At 36.9% G+C, this 15950-nt stretch overlaps 1 protein-coding gene across 2 annotated transcripts in view; it reads left to right on the plus strand.

The window, feature by feature from the left end:
• The window catches only part of LOC136830285 (bolA-like protein 2), a 238959-nt gene extending 226798 nt beyond the window's left edge, over nt 1–12161 (plus strand). For both annotated transcript variants that reach the window (XR_010850627.1, XR_010850628.1), the window contains 5 exons: nt 4948–5023; nt 6651–7086; nt 8038–8113; nt 9362–9541; nt 10917–12161. The gene's annotated coding sequence lies outside the window, so the exon portion shown is untranslated. The remainder of the gene's footprint in view (nt 1–4947; nt 5024–6650; nt 7087–8037; nt 8114–9361; nt 9542–10916) is intronic.
• Nucleotides 12162–15950: the final 3789 nt, after the last annotated feature.

The raw sequence follows: 15950 nt of genomic DNA on the forward strand, positions 1-15950 counted from the left end.
TAAGTCAAAAGAGACACTGTATGTACATAGCCTTTGGATAAACATCTGTACTGTTTAATGACATATAACTACACAGGCACAGTATCCATCTGAAGAAAAACACAGGGATTATCTGCAGTCGCCATGTGAACATGCGTGTGTATGTATGTATGTATGTCTGTGGACGTATAGCATGACTCCACACACGCATACCGACAATTATTCGCCGCGAGGGTGTAGGTCGAGAATCCGCCAGTACTCTTATGTCGCCGGCGTTGATGAATAACGGCTTAGCGGCATACGATAAAACCCCCACGGCGTTCTTTGAGTACTATCGAACCTTTGCGTAGACGCCGCAGTGCGTTCGCGCTCTCTCTCTCTCTGGCTGCCTCTGGTGAAATGCCAAGTTGTCAGTGGCTTAAGTTCTTCTTATTCTTCTTCTTCTTCTTCGCCATGTCGACGGCTTGAGAGGACCTCTTCTTCCGTTTCTTCTTCTTGCGTGTCCGAGTCGTCTGTCTGCTTGAAGCCGAATGTCAACACTGCCGGAAAGTGTATAGGATGTGCCGGGTAAGACCGTCAGAGGCGAAGTCTGTCTCTTTTCCGTCGCTCTGTCTCTTTCCCGTCAGCAGTTATTGTCGTACTTCCGTCACGAAGCGACGTATACCTCGTTGAAGAGTGTCTTTGGCGGATTCATCTGTGGGTTTCTTCCGGGGGAAGAGGTGAAAACATCCGTAAAACCGTGGAGTTCATTCGGTCAGCTTTCTTTCTGGTGTACCAGAAGTGCATGCGCCCAGTGCAGTAAATTCTGTGATGTCTGTCATTACACTGCGGTACTTTCTTACCTCGCCATGACCAGTATTGACGAAATGGAGGTTCTGTGAGTGAAGTTTCTTATTGAAGCAATAAAAAAAACCCAATCGTTATTCTGTAATGCCGTAATGACCGGTAGTGGGTTTCATGGTGGTCAAATGAAAATCAGTCGCTGCAAAATATGTAAGTGCAATTTTTTTTTTACTTTCGTGATGAGACACACTCTTTTTCAGTGTTTAATTGCTTTATGTTTTATTCAGAAAACAGAGAGAAAATAAATTGTTATAAATGAATATTAAAATTTGTTTGGAAGAGAGCGTGTATACGATACCAGATATGACGTTAAAATGAGCAAAGAATGAATGTAAAAAAAAAAGCAAATTTGAAACTGTATGGTAGGAAAAGGGAACACGGAAGTTTGTGAAAATTAAAGAAAAAGATTTAACGTAATTGGAGAACCACACTGAAGATATAATGGCATTTATGTAATTAGATATTAGTTATTTTTAAAGATGGTCTTTATTGTAATGGCCAGTGGAAAGAAACCAGTGTTTTTTTTACCATTGTCTGAGAAAAAGAGGCAGAAGGGAAAAGATAAAAGACTCCGAATATTAATTAAAAAATGAAAGAGCAAGCAAAAAATGCGCCGAAGTTTCTTCAGCGCAGTTAAGTTTTCTGTACAGCCTATAATCAAGGCCACCGACAATAGATCTATCTTCGGTGGCCTCGGTAGAATGCTGTATGAGCCGCGGCCCATGGAACTTTAACCACAGCCCGGTGGTGGCATGTCCCGTATCGTTGCCAAACACACGATTATGGGTAACCTTATATAAAATCAAAATTACTGAGGCTAGAGGTCTGCAATTTGGTATGTCTGATGATTGGAGGGTGGGTGATCAAACACCAACTTGCAGCCCTCTAGCCTCAGCAGTTTTTAAGATCTGAGGGCGAACAAAAAAACTGCGGACGGACAGACAAAGCCATCTCAATACTTTTCTTTTACAGAAAACTAAAAAGTTAATTTTAACTCTGCGATCTCCCGCTCTAAAAGATTAAGGAAACAAGATTAAGGGAACACGGAGGGTGGCAGAGAGTTTCATACAGCAATTATATTACACATATTCAAAGATCCTAACGAAAGTTGAGACACGAACCCCCACATGGAATCGAATCCCAGGCAAGGATGGAGTGTCCTAATTATACTTGGCTGTAGTGGGTCGCCAAGTGGCTGAGAATAACGTAGAGTTAGCAACCTCATATATATATACATATATATTATATATATACTTTATAATATATATATATATATATATATATATATATATACATATATATATATATATATATATATATATATATATATATATATATATATATATATATATCCCTTTAAACAGGCAAGACAGCAATGTTTTTAAAGAAACAAACTTAATTATGAAAAGCAAAAACAGCAGCCCCGCCACTTACAAGGAGGAAGTTTATAAGACACGTGAAAAACAGAAAAGCGAGAGAATTCCAAAGCTTGATCGTACCAGGGAAAAAACAATCACGCAGATGAACTGAAACAACCTACGGCTCGCGGTACTGTGCATTATTAAATTGGAAAGAAGGAGGCCCATTAGGGAGATACGTTTGTACAGCACACGCACGCGCTCGCACGCGCGCACACATGCACGCGAACACGCGATCACAAACTTTGAGAAACTCACACGAACATACTGAGGCATTAATGACACGCCCACACGTCAATAGTGAGTGATGGTGAGGATAAGGTTTCTCCTCACACTGTACTGCCTCCCTCCCTCCCTCCCTCCTCCCTCACAAACCCTTAGCAAAAACTCTCACAAACACTTCTTCGTAAGGGATTATTGCCGTCAGTGCATCTCATGTGGTGCACTGTAGGCATTACTTAAGGTTCTTTGCAGCTGCCTTCGGCCCCTAGCTACAACCCATTTCGTTCCTTTTATTGTACCTCCTTTCATATTCTCTTTCTTCCACCTTACTTTCCAGCCTCTCCTAACAATTGAGTCATAGTGCAACTGCGAGGTTTTCCTCCTGTTACACCTTTCAGACCTTTTACAGTCAATTTCCGTTTGAGCGCTGAATGACCTCATTGGTTCCAGTGCTTTGTCTTTGGCCTAAAGTCTATATTCAATTCAGTTCAACTCACAAACGCTCACACTCACACACACAAACACAAACACTCATGACTTGAATTGAATTAAAATCCCGTTGTGTTTTGAAAGTATATTAAAAACGCTACCATCCACTACAGTTTCACGTGATTACAGTAAAATACATTAAAAGAAGGAAAGTTCAGAAAGGAGAAAAAAAAAATTAATGGCCATTTTCGGTCATTACCAAACTGCTACTCTACAAACAGCAATTGTTAAATATTCAGAGACCTGACAATCTTGTCAAGGTTAGGTGTTTGAACAATTATAGTAATTGTGGGGACGAAAACAATAGGGAAGTGTACTATGTTCCTTGTAAATTGAATTGAATTGAATATAGAATTTAGGCCAAAGGCCTGGGAGGTACAGTAAAAGGAACGAAAGGGGTTGCAGCTAGGGGTCGAAGGCTAACTGACTTATGCCCCTTACAAGGGAATCATTAAGATCTGTTGATCAGCGATTGAGGGAACACAATAAGAAGGGGAGGTCCGAATAATGCTTTAAACATGCACATATCATCAATTAACCACAGTGTTGATTGACAAAAGAGTAAACTGGTATTTAAAACAAACAGTTCACAGAGGAAAATAGTTGCAGCTGCTCTTATTAGGGCAGTACCTAATTTTAACCTAAATGATGGTAACTATCAGTATGATAGTTTGCTGTCCTATTATGTAATTCAAGCAGCCAACCTTAACAAGATTGTCAGGTCGTTGAATATTTAATAATTGTTGTTTAAACTTTCCGTATGTTACATGTAAGGGAGCCTATTATTATCTCAAACTATCTTCAAAACCAAGCATTGAGAGTGACTACCCGCTACTAGTTTGGTTATTGATTTGGAAAATCGTCAGTGTTCCTTTTATAAGTAATCTGGAGAGGGAATTTGTATACAAATCTATGCATGGGGTCTCGGCAACAAACCACGACGTTACGGGCCACGACGTTACGGGCTGCTCCAGGAGCAAGAGCCCGTGCCAGCACAAGGCTGGCTTAATCTTAAACAACAAACCACGGACTGAAGATTTTAAACATTAAAGGTTCAGATTTATGCGATAACTGCAGTGAAACAGAATTGATATTGCATATTTTTTTTTTTTTCCTTATCACAATAGGCCAATTTCGTTGTATTTTCAAAAGGTGTTGAGATTTGTTGTATGATTCCGGATAACTTTATGAAGATTTTAATGTTTAATTTCCACTGTAAATCGAAACCAGAAGAAAACATGCACTAGTTTTATTGACAGGTTACTTGTATGCAATGTGAGTGGGTGAAATGGAAAAGATGTCGTTGTCTGATTTGATTATGTATCTTAAGAGTAAACTTAATTATGATAGATGGGTTTTGTAAGATTTTCTCAAGGAAATATATGGAATATGTTTTTTTAGTAAAATGCTGGCTCAGTTATGTACGATGCCGTCCCCTTTATCATTTTAGGTCGGTTAGTCCGAATATTATTTAAGATGGATATTAATTATTTTCTGTGAGTGTAATATAATTATTGCAATTTGTACAATTATAAATAAGAGAGCTAATTTAGTTGATTATTAAGTGCTGTGCATGAACACAATTTGTAGAATATTGGTACATGGAAGTTCCTTAACACAATATTGTAGTGAAAGAATAATGTATTTTGTACACTGGATATTTTAAATAAAAGAAAAATAAAATTATTGTTTTTAGAGTGGCAGTTTGGTAATGACCGAAAATGGCTATTTTTTTTTTTCTCTCTCTCTCTCTTAACTTCTATAGCTTCCCTTCTGTTATTGTACTTTATTGTAATCGCCTGAAGAGGAGAACATTGGTCTTAAACTGTAATGAGTTTTAGCGTTTTTAATATATTTCCAAAACACAGAGGGATTTTATTTATTCTTCCAGCACAACCTGTTTGCATATATTTATTCACGACTTGCTTTAGAAACAGTGTTCAGTGTTTGTTTACGTTTGAAGTCAAGTTCCGTTTCTTCTTCTTCTTCCTTACAGACTGATCGTCCAGTAGACTCGGTGTTGAAGTGAGGCAGACGCCTGCCGTTTAGTCATACCAGCGATGGCGAGTATGGTAAGTGTGGGAAATTTTGTATTACTCAGTGGGAAGACTGCACACTGTAAATTACAAGGGTGATTCCCTCCACTGAATGTTCTCAGGTAAATAGTAAAGAGCAGACTGTCAAGCACACAATTCTTCCGTGCACACAACGTGTTTTTAGATGTGCAGGAAGTCCAAAAGATTAATAAATTGCTAAATCTAAGTAAATAAATTCAGGTAAAAGTAAATTTCAGGTAAGTTCAAACTAAAACTGTTATGTTCCTGGAAATATATTTGTACGTTGATAAAATTTATGCCACTCACTAACATGTGTTCCTGCGACAAAGGGAACAGATGGCCACCTCAATTCTTAGGTTGAATCTAGACCGATAAGGACTTGGAAAGGATATGGGGGTTAGGGTAGGTAAAACAAGGAAAAGGAGACATACGAACCACATCTCTTTCATGTTATCAAGTTTTTATATTTGAAGTCGAAGTTAACTCTTATATGTATCCGTTTACCATGCTGTCTGAATTTATTGCATCTGAGTATCTCCAAAAACATGCTGTCGGCCTAGACCCGCAAAAAAACTTTGCCATGTAAATGTTTCTTTATCACTCACTAAATTAATTTCTTTGCTGTTTTGAAAGAACAGTTAAATCTCTATATTTATTAAATTAATCTAACAGTGTTGGTGAAAGTAATCAAATTTTAAATTCTAAGTAAAAATAAAGCATATAAAATGCGTAAGAATTCTGCTGGGCTCACTGAAGAGAACGGAGTATAGTTATTCGTAACTCTTAGCAGTGACTTTGTTAAAGTTAGAAAATTATATTACAATGTACAAATAAATTACAACAGTAAGTTCTGTGTTACTTTATTTGTTTGTTTATTTGCTATTATTACTGCTAGATAAGTGTGATTTGTTTTGGCTATTGTTACTTTGGAGTGAAAAGTTATTTTAGTAAAGTGTGAGTGGTTATGTATGTTATCTCTGTTTTATTGTTACTACTGAGAACAATTTCTGTATAAAGTCTATACCTCGGAAAGTGAATTATTAAGTAATGTTTGGTTTTATTATTTCTGGTTACCCTGAAGTCCGAAATTTATTGATTTGGTAATATTTGCTCATTACCTTGTTTGTTTTTATAGTTATTTTGGTGTGATAATTTGAAGGCTGTTCATTTTTAATACTTTACGAATTATTCGGGTATCTTCACTTGCTTTGGAGTGAGACCTTTTGATGCAGAGACCGACGGAACGGCAACTGGGTGCCTTTATTCAAGAAACGCCACACATCTAAGTGCCAGGGGAAGCAAGATACAGATATATCGACGCGCTATAAGAAAAAATGGCCAAGAAAGTGTATATATAACTTCCTTTCTATAACTGCAAATAACCCCCTTAACCCGGTTATGATTTGTAAGACCAAAAGAAAAGGCGGGGCGAGGGGGGGGGGGTGCTAAAAAAATATCAGGGGAGACTAGACTGAAAAGTCACACCTTTTGCTTGAAAAAGTAAGATTAACTGATGATAGTGCATAAATTAGATTTATATTTAGGCAAATAGTAAAGGTGTATTTTTTAAAGACAGAGTTATTGTTTAAAAGAACAGTCCCCTCTGTCAAGAGGTGCGGTTAACCTACTGACCCTCTTCCAGAACGCATCTCTTCGCCAAGCTTGGAACGACAGGGTTTTGAAGTACGAGAGCAACAGCAGTGAGTACAAATGCACAGTATGTGATAAGGTATACGCTGGAGAAGCCGCAGCAGTGGACCACCTGAAGAGCAGGCGCCACTCTGTGGCGGGAACCAGACAAGCCTTGACCAACCTGCTCAACTCCCAGGAGAATCCGCCATCACTGCAGCAGCTTCTCCCTACAAACATTAGCGTAGCTCTCAATAGACGCTTGATAACAGTCACCGAGTCCAAAGACTTCAGGTGTAACCGATGCAGAATAGACATTGGCGGGATTGGGCACCTAGAGGAGCATCTGAAAAGTTCTGGGTCACAAGAAGACCAAAGGGTCTGGAAGGCAGAGCCAGAGTCCCGCGTCCACCAGCTCGCGTCCCTGTCTGGTGAGACATCTCTCCTGTGTAAGCATCCTTTTGCTTTTTTTGTTTGTTTGCTCTTGACCTCATAGGCCCCAGTGCTTGGCCTTTGGCCTAAATTCTATATTCAGTTCAATTCTATTTGTTTGTTTTGTGTGTTTCTGGTGATACATGAGTATAGATATTTTTTATTATTGTTAGTTATCATAACAGTTGCTGTCACAGATTATAAAACTATGAGCTTGAGCAAATTAGACTTCCTTTTAGTATGAAATAGAATTATATTTTATTTTTTTATTGTATTTAATGCAGTGCTATATTTTTTGAAGCCCAATGCTTTCTTACGACACAAAGAAAAGAGAAAGTTACTTGTTACAACAGTGCCTCAATTTTAGCTTCAGAGGACTGAGTGCTAAGTCTGTTTAATCTAAATTGAGTGGAAGATCATATTTACAACCAATGAAACTTCCTCATAGTACAGGAAATTTATAAAGGATAGTTGTTGTTTTGCAAGGTTTGTGAATGAAAAACAGGACTTGCTAATATGAACCATCAGTAGGAAACATCTTTCACGGAGATTTTGCTTCTCGTTATTTTTGAGAATCAAAATCTATCCTTGCCGACAGTAGGAGTCATTGATTTTAGGAAGTGGTGCAGATGGTAGCATGATAGTAATTGCAGCTATTGCTTTGCAATGTCTCTTAACTTAGTAGCTAGAATCACCGTTAATTTGATGTAAATAAAGCTGAAAATAATTGTAACAAGTCCATAAGTTGATGTTAGTAAAGAGATATAATTGTAACAATGGATTTCTGAAGAATAACAAGAGACCTCAAGAAAGTAGCCGACTCTTAATGTAGGCAACATCCCATAAAGAAGTTCATTGAGCATTTGCTTATTTATGGATGTTTACTCACATCAGTGTTCATTGAATCATGATGACAAATATGTTTAATTGTTGCTCAGGACATTTTACAATTTCATTCTCTCTTCCAGCCAACACCCTGTGAGCGTAGGGAGAGATCCAGTTCTTCGCCAAAATAGAAGGCTATTTAATCAGCTGTTTTGCCTTGTAAGTACAAAACCATGGCTATCACATTCTGCCCTTTGCTAATTTTTGCATTTTTAATTCTAAATCTGACAGTTTCTTTTAGGAAGAATGACTTAGGCCTCTATGTATCTTATGGGGTACTCCATAGGCAGCTACTGTAATGTGAAGGGGTGAGAAGTGGCCTAGTATTTGCTGATACTTATACTTTAGATTATCATTGATCAAATATTGTTTGCCATTGCATAGATTTAAGATATTCTTCTATAAACAAAGCAGCTAGTAGCTCAACTGTGATGCTTTTTATTTTATAGATATATATATATAGATATATATATATATATATAGAGATATAGATATAGATTATATTTTCATTTGTATAACAAAAGTTGATACAATCATACTGTATATAATGTACATTACATACAGTAATGCATTTTAGACTTGTTTTTCAATTTCAGATAGTTTTAGAGGATATTATTGTTAACATTGTATTAAAAGTTACATTCAATTTGATTTTTAACCCACCGTATTTTTGTTATTTTTATCAGTGATATTTGTCCGTTTCTTACCTTTAAAATAATTTTCTCTGAAACTTCTTCATAAAACAAATGTATTTATGTTTAAAAAGCTTACAATGAACAATATGATCGCTAGTATTAAAATGATAGATAAGGGATGTTCACTTTATTGATGGCTCTCTGCAGAAAATTTGTAGACGCAAGATAGCGTAAGATTCCAGACAAATGTTCTCATATATCAGTTAATTATTCTTTGGCTAGCCCCTTGAGATGTGGTGAAAGTATTTTTTCATGACAGTAAAACGCTTAATTATTCAGTATTTATATCTGAGTATTTATACTTTCGCTTTATTCAGCAATTATTGTTGTATGATTTATTTCATTCTGTCACCCTCAAACCTTTTCAGATGATTAACTCATAAGATAAAATGTAAAGTTATGCTTTGATGTTGCGTATTTGAGAAAACAACTAATTTCCTCAATTTAGTTACAGTATTTGACTGCCCTCTTCATAACTGCATTGATATGATCTAGGAACAAGGATAACTTCCTTATAAATTTTCTAAATCATCTGTCACGTCAATTGTTCTTATCAAACATTTAATAAACTAACTTTTGAATGGTCTGTCATATGTACCAGTTATCAGTCTTGTCCTGTTTTATCTCCCATTGCATAGAAATATACTACTGTACTATCATTTTGTAACAAAGCCATTAGGCCCATCGTATTGTAATAGTCACGTTCTGACAGGGTCGGTTGTCTGTACAAGAAGTGACACAGAGGTAGCATTCTGAGCAACACCAGCGAAACTAAGAGCTTGAGGTACCACTGTGGATTTTTGCCTCGGTGACCCTTTACGTTTAGTCGAGTCGTGTAGATCTGAGTTGCTGTGTTCTTGCCACATCAGGGACCAGTGCAGATCAAGCATTGGTAAGTCTCTTTATGTTACAGCTGAACTGTGTGTAAAGTGGAATTTTTCATCATTCAGATTCATGATTAGCATCCATTCACTGGAAATGCCAGTGCCAATTCTCATCACTGTGTATTGTCATTGTCATACCATTTAATTTTTAGCCTCAAGATTGTACAATTAGCTCCCACTTAAAATCAGAAAGACTGAAAATATTAAGTCGTCAAAGAAAAAGGCTCTTATCTTCTGAGTATTATAACATGTGGATGTGACAATTTGGATGGAAGACACCTTATAGTTCTCAGAATGTTCTTACAATGTTGCGTTTATGAAAAATTGAGTTTGTGGGTCTCATCTACAGTTACAGTGAACTGTAACTGTAGGGTCCTGGCAACTCGTGGCATCGCCAGATATTTTCCAGAGTTGGTCCCAGATTCAAACTCACTTAGTGGCATATAAAATCACTGTCGCTGTGGGCTGGGGATGGAGCTTTGCATTAGTCTGCCTGATGAGTCATCAACAGCCAACTGCATTGTTTCTCTGAGTCTAAGTCTGCGTGTTTGGTTTCTGGAACATTTTGCTATACACAGTGATCTGTCCCTTGCCCCTGCAGTTAATTGGTAACCTTTAAACCTTGTGATGTAAAATAATATAAATTTTATGAGTAATTCCCAAGAGTCGGATCAAAAGACTGTTGTCAAGCTTGAAAGAGATTGATGCACAATGTTTATCATGAAATACTGAGCCAAAGAAGAAGACGGCTTGCCACCAGATTTCCATGTGGTGACCAAACTCATTTTATTAGAGGGATGACCTTCCGTCATTTAAGTTTTAAAAAATGATATCAAATTTAGTGTCAGTACCTGATTAGCAAATGTTCTGCTTTTAATATCAGGAAAATTATTATGAAAGATATAAACGTTATGACTTCAGAATTCTGTCTGGCAAAAAAAAAAAAAGAAGAAAAAATCACAAAGGGATTTGACAATTGAGGATGCACCAACATTTTTATATTTGAGATGCATTAATTAAAAAATGTCAGATGACCTGATCTCATTTCTTATGGTAATAAGTTACAATATGGTACTGTCTTTTGCATTTGGTGTTAGTGTCTGAATCCTGTAAGATTAACATACTTTAATATGGTACTGTATTTTATTGTTAGTTTACTGGTGAGATTGATTACTGTACAGTATATCTTTTAGGTAATTTTAAAATTTGCCTGAAGGATGAAAATTGCCTATCAGTGTCGATTTCCTGATCCTTTGCCAAGTCATGATATATTAAACTTTGAAATATCATGACAGATGGAACAAAAAGCAAATTGATTTTACTTATAACCATTCATGTGTATTTCTTTCCTTCTAAGTTTCTCTCCTTCTTGTCATTTGGCAGGTATCGTCTGTGGAAGATTGGCCAGAGATCTTGAAAATTCTCCTGATTTCCAAAGTGTTTTGCAACAACAATCAATCTTTGGGACTGCCCTGCATAGGATTGATATCAAGCTCCGTGGTCAGTGTGATCAAGTAACTGCCATCTGGAATCAAGTTTCAGATGCAAAGTCAATTCCAAGCTTCGCCTTCAGAATGATAAACCTCCAGTGCTCATGATGCGTGTGTGATAATACAGAGGACCTTTTTGATGACATAATACATCAGTATTTTGATGGACAATGACGTCTGTGATGAGTATGAAGCCTTTTCCCCAAATCTGTAAATAGACGCAATGCTGCAAAGGTGATATGGTAAAATGAGCCTTGGTTTTCCAAGTGATGAAGTCTTGAACAGTTTATAGTTGCAGGTGACATTTGTCTTTTGTCCAGAGTTCTCAACAGAAGGAATTCCAAACTCATGTCAAGATTGAACTGTGCAGAACATTCATTCCCAACATTCAAGTCACATTCGGTTTATACATCACTGCAGTGAAATCAAGCATACTTCCGACAGACTTCTAAACACGAGCAAAAGTTCCACTGAAAAATATGTATATATAAAACAACAGAAATGGGATACTGAGGAGTATACAGTAATGATATAATTTCCTCTATGCATTTCAAGCCTTAGTACACTTGTACTCAAACAGGGAGCCTTTCGTTTGGAGGCAAATCACGTTTCAAACTCTTTCAAACTCTTTCCTTGTGACATAATAGTATTAACTTACCGATATTAAGGATCTCTAATTCCTAGTCATTATAAACTTAGATTCATGCTGTAGTCAATACTCTGAACCTGACTGTAAAATCAAGGTGTGTATACTGTAGAGTACCTATTTTAGAGGAAATAGAACAACTAGGATATGATATTAGAAGAGATTACAAATAAGCTTTATTTATTTTACACTTAGAAATATATATAGCATGTAGAAAATATTTTTTACTTTTTATGGATATGGGTAGCATGTTAGCTGGAATGGCCAATAGTTTACAGTAGTCATTAATAGTGGTTCTCATGTCAGAGGCTAACTAGGATGTTACATGTATTCCAGGTGTCAGATTAGCAGAGCAAGAGCATGTGCTGTGTAGAAATCTAAACTAATTTTTGTTAAGCCTTGACTAATGATAGATATACCTGGATTCTAAGACGTAGATGTTGTGTGGGCAAATTATGGTTGAATATTTGTGTTGTGGTTTCTGTAACTTAATCCATTTGGAGTAAAACTACTGACTGGTGTATAACTTTATGGGATTTGCATTAATTTTCTAAACTCTCTTTTTAGAAGTTCAATTAGCTTTGTTGAATTCCAGTTATCAGCCATAATAATTCTTGGAAGAATCATTGCAGTGACATAAGTAATATTCATGGATTGTCACAGATGGTGAGAAAATTGAACCAAACTGAAAAGAGAAGCCAGCAGTTTAGGTAATGTAAATAAATGGAGAACAGATGTCACAGAAGAATAGGCACATCATTGAGAACAGATGTCACAGAAGAATAGGCACATCATTGAGAACAGATGTCACAGAAGATGTCATTGAGAAGAATAGTCACAGAAAAATAGGCACATCATTGAGAACAGATGTCACAGAAGAATAGGCACATCGTTGAGAACAGATGTCACAGAAGAATAGGCACATCATTGAGAACAGATGTCACAGAAGAATAGGCACATCATTGAGAACAGATGTCACAGAAGAATAGGCACATCATTGAGAACAGATGTCACAGAAGAATAGGCACATCATTGAGAACAGATGTCACAGAAGAATAGGCACATCATTTTAAATGGCGTGAAAGTTGCAGGATAAAATTGATTTTCAAAGATGTCATGGCAATTTTGGAAATGCCTTCCAACCCCTGACCTTTCCATGAGGAAGCACATTGTTTATTGTGAAGAGCAACTAAAGTATATCATTTGGATGGAAGAAGCAGAGCAATAACAGTACAGTAGTTTTTATTAAGAGCTAGTTTTGAGTACCGTCTTCATTGGAATCACGGTTTTTTAAATAAATTTTCTGACGAAGTGCTGAACAGAGAATGGTATAGATGAACAGGGTTTTGAAAATATTTATTTTAATAACTGCAGTTCTAGGTTTAGCATTCTGAGATGCCAGGTTAGTCCTCTGAAAATTCAGTTTTATCCAAGTGTAAATCTTGGTTTTGCCTTATAGGCATTTGACTTTTCTTGTAGTACAACGTAGCTTGTATCCAGAGTCAATGGGAAGTCCTGGTTAGTCCTACGAAGAAAGTTGAAATGGACATGTAGATATTTTCTTCTTGATATTTGCACTCACCTAAAATCCCAGCAGATTTCCTTAGTCAAGAATGAAATCACAGTTTTTGTATTCATAGTTGAAGTCACAGTTTTATAACAAATGATGTTACCTTCATTGTTATCTACAAGAAAGAGTTTTATGAATATCTACAAGAGCTGTGCTCTGTTTTATGATAGTCAACTGAATTAAAGCATTTTACAGTTTTTGATGAAGAAAATATTGCACGAAAGCTTGCACATGTTAAAGAAGCGACGAATGTTGATATATTAAAGAGTACTATATTGCATCACAAATACGAGTCATATATTTTTTTAATGGATTTGCAGCCTTTCTTCGTTGCTTTTAGCTGGTTTCTGAAGCATTCGGTTTGAAGCCATTTAATGTTTCAATGTTAGTTTTGTAGTTCATGACAGTAGCTCCTCAACTTATCAGATACTTCTTCAGGTGTCTGGTCTTCTGGTAGGTAAGAAATTCTGGTCAATAACAGTGACCCTACAGTAGGCTATAACATGAACTCAAGCACTAAAGGTGTCCCTCACGGGTAACAGTAATTTTATATAACTTATAGTATAATCAACAGGTAATGGCAATCTTATATCAGTTTTAGCCTGATAAAAATTGTGATTAACTCATTCAATTTAAGAAATTTTTCCACAAATGCACCACTTTTCAGGTCTGATAATTTCAGGGGTTACTGTATCGCATGTTCAGATTTTTCAGCATGTACCGAAGAGATTATTTTTTCGTGACTTTGGAACTATATTTTTTTACGTCAGTATTTTCAGTAGGTTTGCCTGTGCTGCAGCAGAGTTGATTAGTTTCACTGCTGGTCTTTGTACCTTAAAGACTCCTGGTTACCCAAAGTCCCGGTTACCTAAAGTCCTGGTTACCTAGGTTCCTGCAAAAATGAAACATTCCAGATTCTTGATGTGTATCAAACTCAGCTACAATAATTCATCTTCCGTTTCTCGACGTATTCAGTTTACTTGTACCCCTTGATATCTTAGAGGTTGCAGATATTCATCCATAGGTACTGTATGTCGAGATTTTTATGATGCAGCTGTTGGTCCTGAAGTAATATGAGTACTGTACTGTATTCATATCTTCTGACACTGCCAGATTTGTTTTTATTGCCTTATTTAAAATTAGCAGGAGGTCAGCTGTATGGGAACTCAGAATTTAAACTACTACTACTACTACTGCTACTACTACTACTACTACTACTACTACTACTACTACTACTACTACTGCTATTACTGCTACTACTACTACTACTACTACTACTAATAATAATAATAATAATAATAATAATAATAATAATAATAATAGCAGCAGCAGCATTACCATAGATGTAGGAAGAACTTGTACTTAATGTTATCTCATATTACATTTGGTAAACACATTATTTTATGTCGCCTCATGTTAGAATAGAAAAAAACAAATTAAGGAGGCCAAATATTTTACCATGAGCTTGTTGGTGCACGCCACGTGCGCTGGAACTCGGTGCTGCTGTCTCCCTTACCCTCCCAATCCCCTACCTACCCCGGATGGGGCGGACAAACCGGTTTGCAGGAGGTAGGTGGCTGCATCGTGTCACGTGGGGGAGGACAAATAAAATAAGATCCACTTGGACATTATTATTATAGATAATAGTGTTCCCTACTGTACCACACAACACACACTGAATGCAGTACCCACTTACAGTCTTTAAAGCTTCTATACAGCAGAATAAACAGAGGCAGTCTGTAGCTTTCTCTTGCTGCATAAGTCTTCCTGGATAAAAGGATACGGGTAAAGAATTCATAAAGAAAAAAAAGGTATGCATTGTATGGACGGCAATTCTTAATACGTCTGTGGACCATTTCCTCTACTTTTGCAGTAATATGAAGTGCAGGGTAGAAGACGATGAGGAACACCAAGAAAGAGACGGGGAGACTGTGTGAGGGAGGACTGGAGAGAGAAGGGACTGGAAGCAGAAACGCACCACAGAGGTAGATGGAAGTGGCTCGTCCAAAACAACAACCCCCTATAGAAACGAGCTTAAATTGAGATGATGATGATGAAAGCTTTCACTTATGTAATATTTCTTTCTGAATTTTGCCTTGTTGAGGTAAAGATCGTTCACAAAGGTGAACCTCACTCAGATACCTGCAGTATAGAAAAATATGAAATTCTTGCCCAAGATAGAAACCTCACAAGGGTTTGATGCAAAAAACCCAAACTCATTTTGATACATCAATGTGGGGCTAGTTTTCCTGAAGGCATTGGGAAATGCTTTTAATCATCTGTGGGAAAGGAGAGACTGAGTCTCTCTCTCTCTCTCTCTCTCTCTCTCTCTCTCTCTCTCTCTCTCTCTCTCTCTCTCTCTGAGGACTGGCAACCCTCACTGGAAACACATCCACGTTTCAGGATTAATCGTGACAAGTGAATCCAAATTTTCCTGAGAGTTACCCTAATGTTTTTGGGATATCAACAACTTTAAAAGGAAGCTTGAATAAGAAGTCATAACGTCACTGTCTGTTTACTGACAGAGGGCAGTTCTTTCTGTATTCTACGCTGGTTCACTGCACATAATTGAACTTTCTTACCTTTCTTAGATTTATTATCTTTGAGGAACTCTAGTCATCCCAGGAGAGCCATAATGAAACCACCTGTTCTTATGTGGTGTGATTTGATGTCTGCCTACACAAATCAGTAGGTTAAAATATATTAGGATT

The sequence above is a fragment of the Macrobrachium rosenbergii genome, chromosome 46, assembly GCF_040412425.1.
Source record: "Macrobrachium rosenbergii isolate ZJJX-2024 chromosome 46, ASM4041242v1, whole genome shotgun sequence".
NCBI lineage: Eukaryota > Metazoa > Arthropoda > Malacostraca > Decapoda > Palaemonidae > Macrobrachium > Macrobrachium rosenbergii.